This window comes from Helianthus annuus, chromosome 11 (genome assembly GCF_002127325.2).
Source record: "Helianthus annuus cultivar XRQ/B chromosome 11, HanXRQr2.0-SUNRISE, whole genome shotgun sequence".
NCBI lineage: Eukaryota > Viridiplantae > Streptophyta > Magnoliopsida > Asterales > Asteraceae > Helianthus > Helianthus annuus.
The window spans coordinates 141,555,146-141,569,637 of NC_035443.2; the positions used below are offsets into that span (position 1 = coordinate 141,555,146).

General features: G+C 36.8%; 1 long non-coding RNA gene across 5 annotated transcripts; it reads right to left on the bottom strand.

The window, feature by feature from the left end:
- Positions 1 to 5,542: 5,542 nt before the first annotated feature.
- On the bottom strand, positions 5,543 to 7,993 carry LOC110890638. Of its 5 annotated transcripts, none has more exons than XR_002564664.2 (3): positions 7,644 to 7,993; positions 6,614 to 6,857; positions 5,543 to 6,049 (listed from the first exon to the last, which is right to left on the bottom strand). It is a non-coding gene; the product is annotated as an uncharacterized LOC110890638 (long non-coding RNA). The 5 variants fall into 5 exon arrangements; XR_004871014.1 differs by having other exon boundaries at positions 6,614 to 7,021; XR_004871016.1 differs by having other exon boundaries at positions 5,543 to 6,500; positions 6,614 to 7,021.
- Between the last annotated feature and the right edge of the window lie 6,499 nt (positions 7,994 to 14,492).

Below are 14,492 nucleotides of genomic sequence, written 5' to 3' on the forward strand. Positions count from 1 at the left end.
GTAAATGGTTTGAGTAACGTGGCGTATGTAATATGATACAAACATGGTGGATACGCCGCTGGTACTTCCTATATATAAATGTTTGTATAATATTACCTATCGTAGCATTATTTGAATCATTTAGTATAGACACGTTACCTTTTTCACAAATAACATATTCTTCACAAGACATTGTTTTACAAACAAACTTATCTTATACAAACTCATTTTTACTCTCCTTTAACCTTACATTTTATTTATACATATCATCTGATCTTATCGTTTCTCATATGATTTACAAGACTAAACAATTTACAAGGTTCATGACTGACTGTTATTAAACGTTTTCTTTAAACTCAAGTCATGAATCCCATTTTCACAAAACCTATGTATCTCACAGGCATTTTTATGCTGACGTACCTACTTTCACATGTGTTTTCAGGAGCTGTTGCTTAGGATGATGATTGTGATACTAGGGCGGACCTGTGCCTTAGAGACATAAAAAGAAGATAGACTAGTTTAATTATGTCTTAAACTCTTTATTTCCTGTTTAAAGACAATGTAATACGCTTGTTTGATAAATAAAATGTAACTTTAATTTCCATGGTTATGAAACAATTAATTCTGTCCCAACACTCCCCGGCGTTTCCGCCGTGGTTGCATGTTATACGCGGCCGGGTGTGACAAGAATGGTATAAATCAATGTACAAGACAACTCAAAAGATAATTGATCACAAGAAGAAGCTGAAACCAGGAGACAAACACAAAAGTGGAGTGAAGATTAATTGAATGAATTGATGAGATAGAATTTTTTTTGAACAAAATTAGAAGCTGTTTTTCTGTTTCTTTACAATGGTTGGATGGTCTATGCTTTAACTTTTATATTTTATGCTTTATGTCTGTGGGACTTGGTCACTTGATCTTTTCTTTTTCAATAATTAGTTAAAAGTTGTTTACATTTGGACATAGAGATAGTTCATTTTCTTACAATACTTAGGGGGAAACTGTTAGGAAACTTTATTTGTAAGTATTGAAGAAAATCTCAATCAACTGGATCTCTGAAGAAGATAACAGTCCTGAAGAACATAGCAAGATGAAGAAAAATAGTTGGGACAACTAAAAGGCAAAGTATCTACTACAAAAAATCTCAAGTTGATAAAGAGTTGATTTGGATTATCAAAGAAGGTCGTTTCTGATGGATCTGATGATATTTCTGATGAAATACAGTTTCTGAAAAATTCTGATCATCAAACTTTCTGATGATTTGTTCACCAGAATTTCTGATGAAGTGGCTTATCAGAAATTCTGATGACAGACCCACTTGTCTAAAATCACAACTCTATCCTGCCACCCATGACCGAAGCATGACATTATTGGTTTTCATGATTACAAATGCAACTTGAACGATGGATTCAATGAATATGTCAAATTGCTACTTTATGCAGGACTTATTGCATGAATAAACAATTGTTTATTCATGCCCACAGCCGTCTATAAATAGAAGGCTCGAGAGGCAGAAGATACTTGAGTTTGAAGCTTAGCATTCACATACAAACACTCAAACTCCAACTGCTCTTCTCACCCACAGAAATTAAGATTCATTTGTATTAGATAATAATCTTACAGTCACCTTGTTAAACTAATTTGTTTCAAAGTGATATAAACTTGATAATTCTGTAGGTCTTGTTTCTTGAAAGTCTGATTTCCATTTCCGCACATCTTTTTCACATATACTGAAATCACTTGCCATGTTACGTAAAAAGAAGTTGTTAAGGCCATACTGGGTCCGACAAAGTCAATTCCACCGACAAGGCCATTGATAAGTACATTTGATGCCTTCCCCCATCCATCTCGAACTTCGATGAGTCAGCTCAGCCAAAGACCCTCGAAGATACTTTTCGTTTGGCAGCCAAATTCAACCACAACAGCATTCTAGATGGTACCTTCGACAACAAGGGTTCGTCTAAAATCGTTCACCAAGCCACCACTGAACCCACTATTGAACCCACACCAACTAAGCCACCCCCCCCCCCCCGAAACAACAAGAAAGGTATGAAGCGGAAGGCTTTAAACCAAAACTTTGCGGTTGTTACTCCCCAAAACCCTCAACCTCAACAACAACTCGCTCTCACCCAAAACTCTTAGCCAGCAAAGAAAGCCTACACAGGGACTTATCCCAAGTGTAACACCTGTTTGTACCACCATCCAAACCATACCCTGTGCTGCCTTTGCGCCAACTGCAATAGGTTTGGGCACTTTGCAAACCAAATCTGAAGTTGCACAAAGCCACCAGGTAACCAAAACAAAACCCCCGCTCAAAACCCAGGCCAACCTTAAGCAAACAACGATCGATCCTGGTACAAATGCGGAGATCCAAACCACCTCAACAACACATGTCCGCAACGCCACAACAACAACAACCAGCAGCAGAATCCTCGCGGACAAGCCTTCGTGATCACAACAACTCAAGCTCAGAAGAACAACGATGTCATCACTGGTACGTTTCTTGTAAATGATGTCTATGCTTCTTGTTTGTTTGATACTGGCGCAGATAAAAGTTCTATAGTGTCCATCCCATATTAGAAATCATACACATTTGCCTGGTGTAAGCCTAGCAGCGGCTCCAAAGCCTAGAATCTTTTTAGCCCACTAAGAATCTTAAGAATACACAAACATTTAGTTGGAACACAATATCTAAACAATTTATAAAATTGAGTTAATATATTTTGAGAAAGGATCCATATAAGACAAATATTTTGTATGAAGCGTACGTACATAAAGAGCAGGACAAGTGGCATTGGCTTGAAGAGTAATTTAGTCTTTTCCCACTTGAAACAACTCCCCTCCCCCGTATTGATTTTCAAACGGCTATAACTTTTTCAGATGTTAATATTTAAAAAAATACATCGTATTAACGAGCATTTCATTCTCTTTAATTTGAGCAGCCTATTGTTATAGTTTTCTTAAAAAATTACAGGATTTTGAATACACATTAGTCCATTACGTGATTACATGATTTTGAATACCCAACACATGACTACGTGATTCTGAATACCCATTACGTGATTACACATTCAACATAAACCATTACGTGATTACACTTTCAATATAAATCCATTACTTGATTACACGTTCACTATAATTTATTATAACTAATGTTATTACAATTATGCTTATAACGTAATCACTTAGTGTGTTTCACATAAAATACTATAATGAAATCAAGTAATCACGAAATGGGTATTCAAAATCACGTAGTTACTTAATAATACATAGTCAACTACTGTTACATAATTACGTAATCACTTAGTGTGGTTTCACATTATATAATGAAATCACGTAATCGGTATTTGAAATCACGTAGTCAGGTGTTGGGCATTCAAAATCACGTAATGAGTATTCAAAATCATGTAATTTTCTTATAAAAACTATAGTAATAGGTTGCTCGAATTAAAGAGAATGAAATGCTTGTTAATACGGTGTAATTTTTTTTTAAATATTAACGTATGAAAAGGTTATAGCCGTTTGAAAATCAAGGGGGGAAAGAGTTCAAATGAGAAATGAATAGAATACCCTTTCTCTATTTGTTTCTTCAATTGTTTTAACCTTATATTTACAAAAATGCCACTGCCTAATTTTGAGCCATTGATCTTGGGAGATCAATGATTGAGATTGTCTCCTACACTTTGTACAAGAATTCTCTCTTGTACATGGTCTTTTATCGATATATTTTAACACAATAAGTAAACATGATGCTAAAAGCACCACAGGTTATTCATCTGATTTGTGTTAATATATTTTAACACAAATAGTGGGTTTGTATAGGATAAGAGCTCGAGTTCTTATCAATACAACGAACCTCGATGGTTTGATGACACTAAAAGCACCAAAGGTTATTCATCTGATTTGTGTCGTAAAGTGTCCGTTTTAATATCTTTTGGGGAACTTTTTGTATAATTCTTGAAGATGATATTTGTAGATTAGTGTAAATTCAGGTCACTAAATTAGTGCTATATATGCGATCTCAAATCTGCTTAAAACTGGTGGTATTGAAATTTAAGGTGGATGACCTTGTTTCTTTTCAAGGTTTTAAAATCCTAGTTGTTTTCATGGTTTTCTTTGAAGTGGATTAGCACTCGACAACGGAATTCTTCTGGAACAACCAGTCCCAGGTGTAGGGATTTTGAACATATCAACTGAAGAAAATTGCAATTTTTCTAACAAGGCGAGGTGCATTTTTACTCTATTTATAACATTTGTCTAATTGTTATTGCACTTAAAATTATATCTATACCTTTGATGATAAAATTGGTTTTATTCTTTTTCATTATGTAGCTTCATGATTGCTACGTTTTAACATCTATTCAATATCGAGATTGAAACGATTTGAATATACATATTTTAACCATTTTTATTGTTTTGTTGAAAAAAGGCTTGATCAATCTATAATCATTAGACAAGAAGAAGAAGAAGAAGAAGAAGAAGAAGAAGAAGAAGAACTCCCCGATGATGATCCAAGCCTTTTAGGAATAACTGACAGACTAACTTCAAGTTAAGCTCGATTACATTTTACTTGTGGCTATGAAGATTTGAGTTATTTCTATTTTTTTACATATATCTTTGTTTTGTCTAACTAGGTTAAATGCCCCTAGAGTGGCTCCGTGTGCGCTTACTATGGTTCTATCCCTATTGGGGTTGGTTATCCTTGCTCTTAAACAAGGAAAACACACTCCTCACATTGCAAAGCCCTTTATGCTTTTGTTTGTTGTGGGTTTTGGTATCGTTTACGCTACTTACAGTATATTCTCTTGGATCAACGACCATTCAGATTATAAGGTGTTCAAAGGCCTTTACTACATCAATTACAACCTAGCATTCATCTCGTTGTTGTTGATGTTATACACCATGACCTAAATTAGACACAACATCATTAGACTTTTGGTGTTACTTGGTACATTGTGCTTATGTGTATGTGTTTAAACATATTTTCTTTGTATTTGTGAACTTGTTTTTGTGACATTTGGTAACTATCCATGGTTGTGACCTGACCTGTTTTATCATTTGTTTATGTATTTGTGATTCAATCTTATTTTCCATTGTGAATGTTTTCTTAATTAATAAATCAATGAGGTCGTTCCATGTTATCAATCTTATTGTATTTATGAATTTAATTGATTATCCAAACATGTGCGTATTCATTTAGACACTTACATAACCATAGATATTGTTTAACCAACCATACAAATATTCTATTATTATTTAAAATATATTTATTTCTTTAAAGTTTACCGGATATCTATGCACATAACAAACTCAAAATATTAAATACTAGTGGTTGACCCGCCGCGGTGCGGCGGGGTATTTCATTTCTATTAGATAGATAATGTTAGTTACAAACATGGTTTGTAGTTGAAGTAGAATTCCTGAAACCTACAATGTAACAAAGCTACCAACGCAAAAATGTAACAAAGCTACCAACGCAAAACATGTATACAGTCATCATGTCTAAAATTAAGGTGTGAACCCCTAAACAAATCGGCCAATTCACATAATAAGCAATCCATTAAATAAGATATGAGCAATGTAATTCATAAGTATTTGAAACTTATACATATGCAACTATGCACAAAGATCTTTTAATTCAAATTTTCATCTATATACATAAATAAGCGTATTCAATTTTCCAAATTACTAAAGATTAAACAATCAATTAGAATACTAAAGTAAAACTGCTACCGGTAACGCAGGGGGATAATAAAGCGCTTTTAATGACTCCAACGAAGACGACTTAAGCGTCGGTTTAGTTGATACACCGAGCGCATGCCAAGCCGCACTCATAACCGGACTAACTGCATTCACGACTCCATCAGAAAACTTATTCCAGACAGGCTTCTTACACGCATCGGCTTGGCCCTCAGTCCCAAATCTTCAATAGAACTCACCTCCACCATCACGTTAGACAACGACCAATCTGAACAGCCATCACCATCACGCTCCGTCACTGCCAACCATGTAGGCGGCTCCAGTGCTGTAACCATCATTTGACACTACGACAACGTGACTGATGTAACTGGATTTTATCCCAATAATTGATGCATTAGACTCTAATCAGTTTGTTTCAAACATGATTGATGATGTAAACACAAAGGTGCATCCAATTGAACTTCAACATTATAATCATCACAAAGGCTCGTGCATAAGCACAAAGGTTCGCGCAGAAACACAAACGGTTGCAATACGTCATTGTCAAATTCATATCAGTTTAATCAACAACACTAAAAATGATGTTAAACACAAAGGGATATCCATCCTATTGATCTTCAATGGAGCACACAGTAACAAAATTCATAACATATGCCTATTACACGGCTAATAATCACAGCGATAATAAAAAACATTTTTGTTTACTATGATTCGAACCGATTTTAATACTTACAACTCGATCCACCCATATACCTGTTAACCCGGGATTCCTTTCTTGAGTAGAAATATAACATCATACGGTTTTTACACGCAACCCTCTGAAACTCCAATTCCAACAGAAAAGTCGATTCGTTCAAAACTTTTTCAAACAATTTCTCCTAATGAACACTAAAAGTAACTGAAATTGGAAACCTAGTTTGTTAAAGCGTACCTGTTGGAGCCCTTATCTGAGACGAAAACCATCGCTTGGGTTGTGGTTAGGAAATAGATAAAGTTGCGAGCTTCTGATTTGGCGGTGGTTGTGTGGCCGATGACGATTTGGCACGGAGCAGTGGTGATCGAAGGCGGTAGGTGACCAGAGAGGTGGTGCTCGATGGTAGTAACTGGAGGCATAAGTGGTGTCTCGATGCCCTTGGCATTTGAGCGGTTCGTGCGAAAAAGGAATGGTGGCAGTACTGTGAATAAGAGAAAAAATATGACTAATTGTTGTACTGTACAGAAGGTCAACGGCAATTGTTGATTCCATTGACCTATAAAAAGTGGGCCTTGGGCATACATAACATAGAAATCACACTGCCATGCTCGCACTTTGCAGCGGGTATGTTTTTCTGTGTTACATCTGGAATACATAACATGAAATTACCTGTGTTACATCAAGAATATAACCTGCAAAATATAAAGGACTGTACATTGTAGTTCCTATTTTGACACATACTTCAAGCCTGGTCCATTACAAAGCCAAATTAGTTGTCTAAAATATCCGAGTTCAGCAGAGATATCTTCGAATTAACCTTTAATTTTCATCAGAACTTGGTATTATAACATGAAAATGAAAAAAACATGGATACTATTTCACATATGTGAGACGAATCTGAACCAACAGGGTACAAAGGATGAAAGGAAAGCAATCTATATAGCTGAAAAACAAATAAATGCAATACATCTAGAGTTAGGCACACAAATCTTTCAAAACAACCATGTTTCAAGAAAGATGACAGGGGTGGTGTTTAAGTAAAAAGTAAAACAAAAATCCATATAAACCATTGCGGCAATTTCTAATTTGGTCATGGCAGCTTCTGTAAAAGAGGGGACATTCTATGGTACCCTATGGGCATTCAGTAGACCATATGCACTATTTGCATATGGTAATCAAACAAACACAAAATGAGAACTATGAACATGTTGAACAATATGATGATGAACGAACACTAATTCAGAAGTGGTAGAATCTACTATATTACCAAGCAAGCATCCGATGATGTTAGTTGAAGCCGAGAATCGCCGGAAAAGACCATTGACGCCATTGAATGTTGGTGGTGGCGACGCACTGGAATCGCAAGTCTGATACCCTGATTCAAACCTAGACCTTTGTTAGGGTTCCGTCGACTTCGCTTACTTCCAATCGATCTGCATCTATCTTGACTTCCAATTTTCAATACAGGTATTCCACCATTTCTAGGGTTCGTAACCCCCAAATTAGAGCATGATGCTACCATGGATATCTAAGCTGGTGAAAGGAGGAAGTATTAGCGGTGGCAATGACCGGCAAATGTTGGTTACCAAAACTTGGAAACGGGAACTGTAGATAAGAAGCGACACAAATTGTTATATAGTATAATTACAACACCTTTATTATCCTTCAGTTCTATTAAAATCTCAGCTCTAAATTAAATTTAATTCATTATTACCGATGTTTTAAAAACCGGTTTAAATCGGCCGGTTGAACCGGTTAAACCGGATGTCGCAAGCTTGGCTGGCACGAAACATACCGGTAAACTTTAACAATCCTCAAGAAAACCGACACCCTCATAATTTTTCCGACATCCTAAAATATTTTAAAATATCTTAATATGTCTTTAAAAACAGCCCATACGCGAAAACAGGCCTCAAATACATAAAATAGCATTAAAAATAAATAAAGAATTGAAAATTTAAGTTTAGGCGGGCCGTGTAAAGGATCCTTAAGGTCTACGTGGGCCGCGACAACTTGATGATCAGGCGAGCCCCGGTGCGGCCACGTGTGTGTGTGCGTGTTGGACCTACCCCATGACCCGGACACCCTATGCCCTACCCAGGCTAGTACGCGGGCCGCGTAAGCCCTTGCGTACATTTACGCGGGCCGCGAGAAGATCAGAATCAGGCACTATATAAGGAGGCCTCGGGCTTCAATAGCAAATCGTTCATTTTCTTTTCTGTATCTCGAAAATCTCTCATAGTAGGCATAATTCTCGGGTATTATACCGCCTAAATAGCGAGGTTCTACTACGATGTAAGTATTATAACCTCTGGAGACGTATTAGATACTCTGCCCGATTGATCTAGGGTTCCGTAATGGCTGTCGTGGTTCTACCCGACGTAGTCGTTGGAATGCCGTCTCGGGGAGGGTATTACTAATGTTAAAATGGGTTATTATACTAACACACGTGCATTTGTGTAATTTATAGATTATCACTAGGAAACCCTAAAGGATAATCTAAAACAGCAATGTGAGTAATCCTCTTTTTGTTAAACGCTTTTACAAAACCTCACTTAATTTAATATATATACGAAGCAGTTATTGAGTATTTGTAAGAATACGATTATAGTGGGTATGTTGGGGTTTTGTATACAAAATTTGTTACTGGCGTAGTGACATTCCACAAGTTGAGTATGACAGTACCACTGATGTTAATTGTTATATCTTGGAAACAAATGTAATTGCGGATGCGCCCTCAATACTGTAAAATGATTGGTATTTCAACTTGATTAAACTGGGATTCACTCACCAGTATTTCCCACTGACAAAATGTTTTTAAAACGTGTTTCAGGTAACAAAATGTGAAAGCCAAATGAAGCCAGCTGGACAGCACTGAAGGCTTGGAAAAGTGGCAATAAAGTTACCTAAAAAGAAAAATAGATGTTTTTCTTAAATAAAATAGGGTGTATCCCTATGAAATTATGTGTACTGAAAACTTGGGCTTTACCCATGTGTTTAATATTATAAAATGTGGTGGTTTACTCTGATAAAATATTTCCTAACTACGATCCTGATGAAAATTTCCGCTGCCAAATTAGACAATAACGTGATACCACTGAAACTGGCTCGCGGCTTCCCGTTCCCGGGGATTTGGGATCGGGGGCTGTGACAGAAGGTGGTATCAGAGCTATGCCACTGATTCAGCCACAGAAGTGTTCTGCTGACATCAAAATTCAAAGTGTTAGGAAATAAATAACAGGAATACGTGCATAATTGTATTTTCTTGTTATGTGTTATCTGACTATCTGTTAGTTTACAGTATGAGCGACCAAGGACCATCTGACGTGTATCGTCAATTGTCTGGTTCGCCTAGAAGCGAAGGCACCTCCTCTTCTCAGCCAGCCCTTTCGGGTTACTCTGCTGATACGGAAGAAGGAATCTTTGTGTTTAAGGCTCAATCTGAAGAGCCATTTCCTCAGAAAAAGAGGGGATGGTTCAGTAGGGGAGCACACAAGCGTAGGAAACGTATCAAAAAGTTACATGACCAGAGAGCACTAGCCGCAGCTAAACGAGAAACCGATGCATATGCCCAGGATATGCTTAATAGGGGTATAGCCAATATCCATATTTTATCAACCAATACAGCTGACCTAAACCTGGAGCAAATGCTAGCACCCCAACCCCAACCACAAATTCCTGATCAACCCATGGAAATAGAAAACCTTGGAAATCAAGTAGAAATGCATGATTTCAACCCGGAGGAGATACCTAGGATACCTGCACCATATCCCCTAGACCCAAATTATGATCCCTGGTGGGATGATGTTAGGGACTATGTGCAACGCTACCCGATTCACGAAGATGTGCCAATGTAAAACCTAGGAGCCTACCTAGGGTTAGATACTCTAGATCCCTATTTTAATAACGATGCATACATTAGGGAGATCTTAGAAAATCCTTACCCATACTAGGCCCCTATACCCCCATACCAGGCCCCTATACCCCCACACCAGGAACCCGCACCCCAGATTCCAAACCCAGTCCTAGAACCTGCACCCCCAATGAGTGCAGAAAACGTACAAGAACTTAGGACTTTCGGTGAGGAAATTTTAGAAAGCAGTGAGAGAATGCGACTAGTGGGAGAGCGTCTCGTATGAAAATACGACGAACGCAATATGGATTTTTGGATGAATCCATATCCATGAATGTGATGGTGGAAACGGTAGTAATAATAATATAATATAATATAATAATAATATATGTGTGTATGTGTTAGAAAAAAACTACGGATGCATATTAGTAGTATTGTAGCTTTACATTTCAGTCGGTATTGTAATTTTAATTTCAGTACTGGTGTGTAATAAATGCATAATATATGAATAGAGTAAAAGTCGCAATGCTCGACGCTTTTGACCAAAAGTGCGTGTCATGTGATTGGCTATATTCAAATATTATTGGTGATATTAATATCTGGTAAATGTTTAAAATTCAGATGGACAACGAAGTGAATCAGGAAAACCAGAATGATAATATCCAGAACGTCAACCACTCGAATAATGATAATCTGAATAACGAGAACCCGAACAACAATAACAATGGAAACCAAGTGGATAATAGTGCTATCCAACACATAGTGGCACAAGGAATTATAGATGCAATGCCATTTATTATCCAAACTGTTAAGGAAGCTGAAAATAAAAGTAAGCATAGCAGTAAGCAACCAACTGAACCGGAACACAGCGTGAACAATGGACCCGTACTTCAGGTGCCCATTCCCAAAAGAAGAAGAACCATGCCATATGGTTGTTCTTACAAAGAATTCTGGTCCTGTAAACCAATAGAATTCTCGGGCAATGAAGGACCCATTGCAGCTCTACGCTGGATAGAGAAAACTGAAATTGTTCTGAAAATAAGCAAGTGTGCTGAAGAAGATAAGATAATGTTTGCTTCTAATTTATTTAAGAATTCAGCCCTAGAATGGTGGAACACTATCCTCCAGTCAAAATGAAGTGATAGGATATATAACATGGAATGGGAGGAATTCAAAAATATGGTAAATGGAAGTTCTGCCCTCCCAATGAAAAGGAACAGATAGCAAACAAGTTTCTGAATCTTAGAATGACCGTGGTAGATAGTAAGGGTTATACTACCACATTCTTTGAATATGCTAGAATAGTACCAACCCTTGCATCACCTGAACCGGTATTAATCTCCCGTTACATCTGGGGATTAATCGGAGAGATTAGACATGTAGTCAAGGCAGCTAGACCTCAAACCATAGAAGAAGCTGTAGAACTAGCTAATACCTTGACAGATGAGTTAATCCGTACTAGAGAATAAGACCAGAGGAGAAACCTAACCCAAAGGCTTACTCAAGAATTCCGTTCTGGGAATTTCAACCGTAGGAATGTAGGTTCTACCTCTGCACCGTACTGCAAAACCTGCAGAAAGAAGCATTCAGGAAAATGCTCCATTCACTGCAATTTTTGCAAGGCCCAGGACACAAGGAAGAAAATTGCAAGAAGAAATCCAGTAATGGAATGTGTTTCAATTGTGGAGAAAAAGGTCACATCAGGACAAATTGTCCGGAATTGACTCTAGCTACAAACAACAAGAACACTAAAAATGCTAGAGCATTTGTTTTAACTACAGATGAAGCCAAGATGATTCCGGACGTCATAGCTGGTACGTTTTTAGTTAATGATATTTTTGCTAAAGTATTATTTGACTCTGGTGCAAACCAAAGTTTTATTAATACTTCGTTTTGCAAACTTCTAAATCAATCATTAACTAAACTACCACAAGAATGTCTAGTAGAGACAGCAAATGGAGAAACCGTTAGGATTTCTGAAATCTTGCAGGGAGCAAGAATAGAAATTTTTAATCAAAAATTTATTGCAAACCTTTACCCAATGAATCTGGCAGGATTTGATGTTGTGTTAGGAATGAATTGGTTAATAGCCAATAAAGCCATTATTTTATGTGATCAAAAGTCAATTCAAGTAAATTCACCAAGGGGTGAAAAGATCACAATTAAAGGAGATAAACCATCTAGATCCACTAAATTCATTTATGTGATGAAAACTGTAAGTTATATAAGAAAATGATCTATAGTGTATTTGATTTCTATAATCATTAACACTAAAGGAAAAGAACTAAAAGACATTCCAGTAGTGTCCCAGTTTTCAGATGTCTTTCCAGAGGAATTGCCAGGACTACCGCCAGACAGGGAAGTTGAATTCAGAATCCACCTGCTACCAGGGACAGCACCGATTGCCAAAGCACCTTACCGTTTGGCACCCGCTGAAATGCAGGAACTAAAGAACCAATTAGACGAATTGTTGGAGAAAGGATTCATACAACCAAGCTCATCGCCATGGGGAGCACCGATTTTGTTTGTTAAAAAGAAGGACGGATCAATGCGTATGTGCATTGACTACCGTGAATTGAACAAAGTCACGATTAAAAATCGGTATCCATTACCGAGGATCGATGATCTGTTCGATCAACATCAAGGAGCTCGATTTTTCTCTAAAATCGATTTAAGATCAGGATATCATCAATTAAAGGTACATGAAGAGGATATTCCTAAAACCGCATTTAGAACAAGGTATGGTCATTATGAATTTACTATCATGCCATTTGGTTTAACCAATGCCCCAGCCGCATTTATGGACATGATGAACCGAATATATAAGCCATATTTGGATAAATTCATAATTGTCTTCATAGATGATATTCTAATTTACTCTAAGAATAAAGAAGAGCATGCAAAGCATTTGCACTTACTTTTAAGTCTATTAAGAAAGGAAAAGTTGTACGCTAAGTTTTCCAAGTGCGAGTTTTGGTTAGAACAGGTACAATTTCTTGGACATTTAGTTAACCATGAAGGAATTCATGTGGATCCAGCAAAGATCGAGGCGATTACCAAATGGAAAACCCCTGAGTCGCCAACCGAGGTTAGAAGTTTCTTAGGATTGGCCGGTTATTATAGAAGATTTATTCGAGATTTTTCTAGAATAGCCATTCCCTTAACCAATTTAACCTGTAAATCTATTAAGTTTGAATGGGGACCAAAACAAGAAGAAGCCTTTAGAATCCTTAAGCAAAGATTGACCCATGCACCTATACTAGCATTACCAGAAGGAACTGAAGACTTTGTGTCTTTTGTGATGCTTCTAAGTTAGGTTATGGATGTGTGTTGATGCAACGTCAAAAGGTTATAGCTTACGCTTCTATACAGCTTAAGAATCATGAAGAGAATTATTCAACCCATGATTTGGAACTAGGAGCTATAATTTTTGCCTTTAAAATTTGGAGACATTACCTTTATGGTAGTAAGTTTACCATATTCACAGATCATAAGAGTTTAAGATATGTTTTCGGGCAAAAAGAGTTAAATATGAGATAAAGACGCTGGATGGAAATGCTTAGTGATTATGATTGTGATATCCAGTATCATGAAGGGAAAGCAAATGTAGTGGTTGATGCTTTAAGTCGAAAGTATCATGAAAAGCCAAAGAGGGTACGTTCTCTTAAAATAAATCTACAAGTAGATTTAAACGATCAGATTAGAAAAGTACAAGAATCAGTAATCAAGGATGATACTGAAAAATTAAAAGGAATGATTAAAGAATTAGAACAAGGAACAGATGGAATTTGGAGATTCCATAAAAAGAGAATGTGGATACCTAAATTAGGAAACTTACACCACTGTATATTAGAAGAAGCCCATAAGTCTAAATATACGATACATCCAGGAAGTGATAAAATGTATCAAGATTTAAGGAAAAATTTCTGGTGGATAGGAATGAAAAAGGATATAGCAGCTTACGTTTCTAAGTGTTTAACTTGTTCACAAGTTAAAGCTGAACACCAGAAACCCTCAGGATTATTGCAACAGTTAGAAATGCCAGTGTGGAAATGGAAATTGATAACAATGGATTTTGTTACCAAGTTACCCAAAACAAGAAAAGGTAATGATACAATCTGGGTGATTGTAGATAGGCTAACCAAGTCAGCTCATTTCTTACCAATGAAGGAAACTTTAGTATGGAACAATTAGCCAAATTATATGTAAATGAAATCGTTTCATTACATGGAATACCTTTATCAATTGTTTCTGATAGGGATA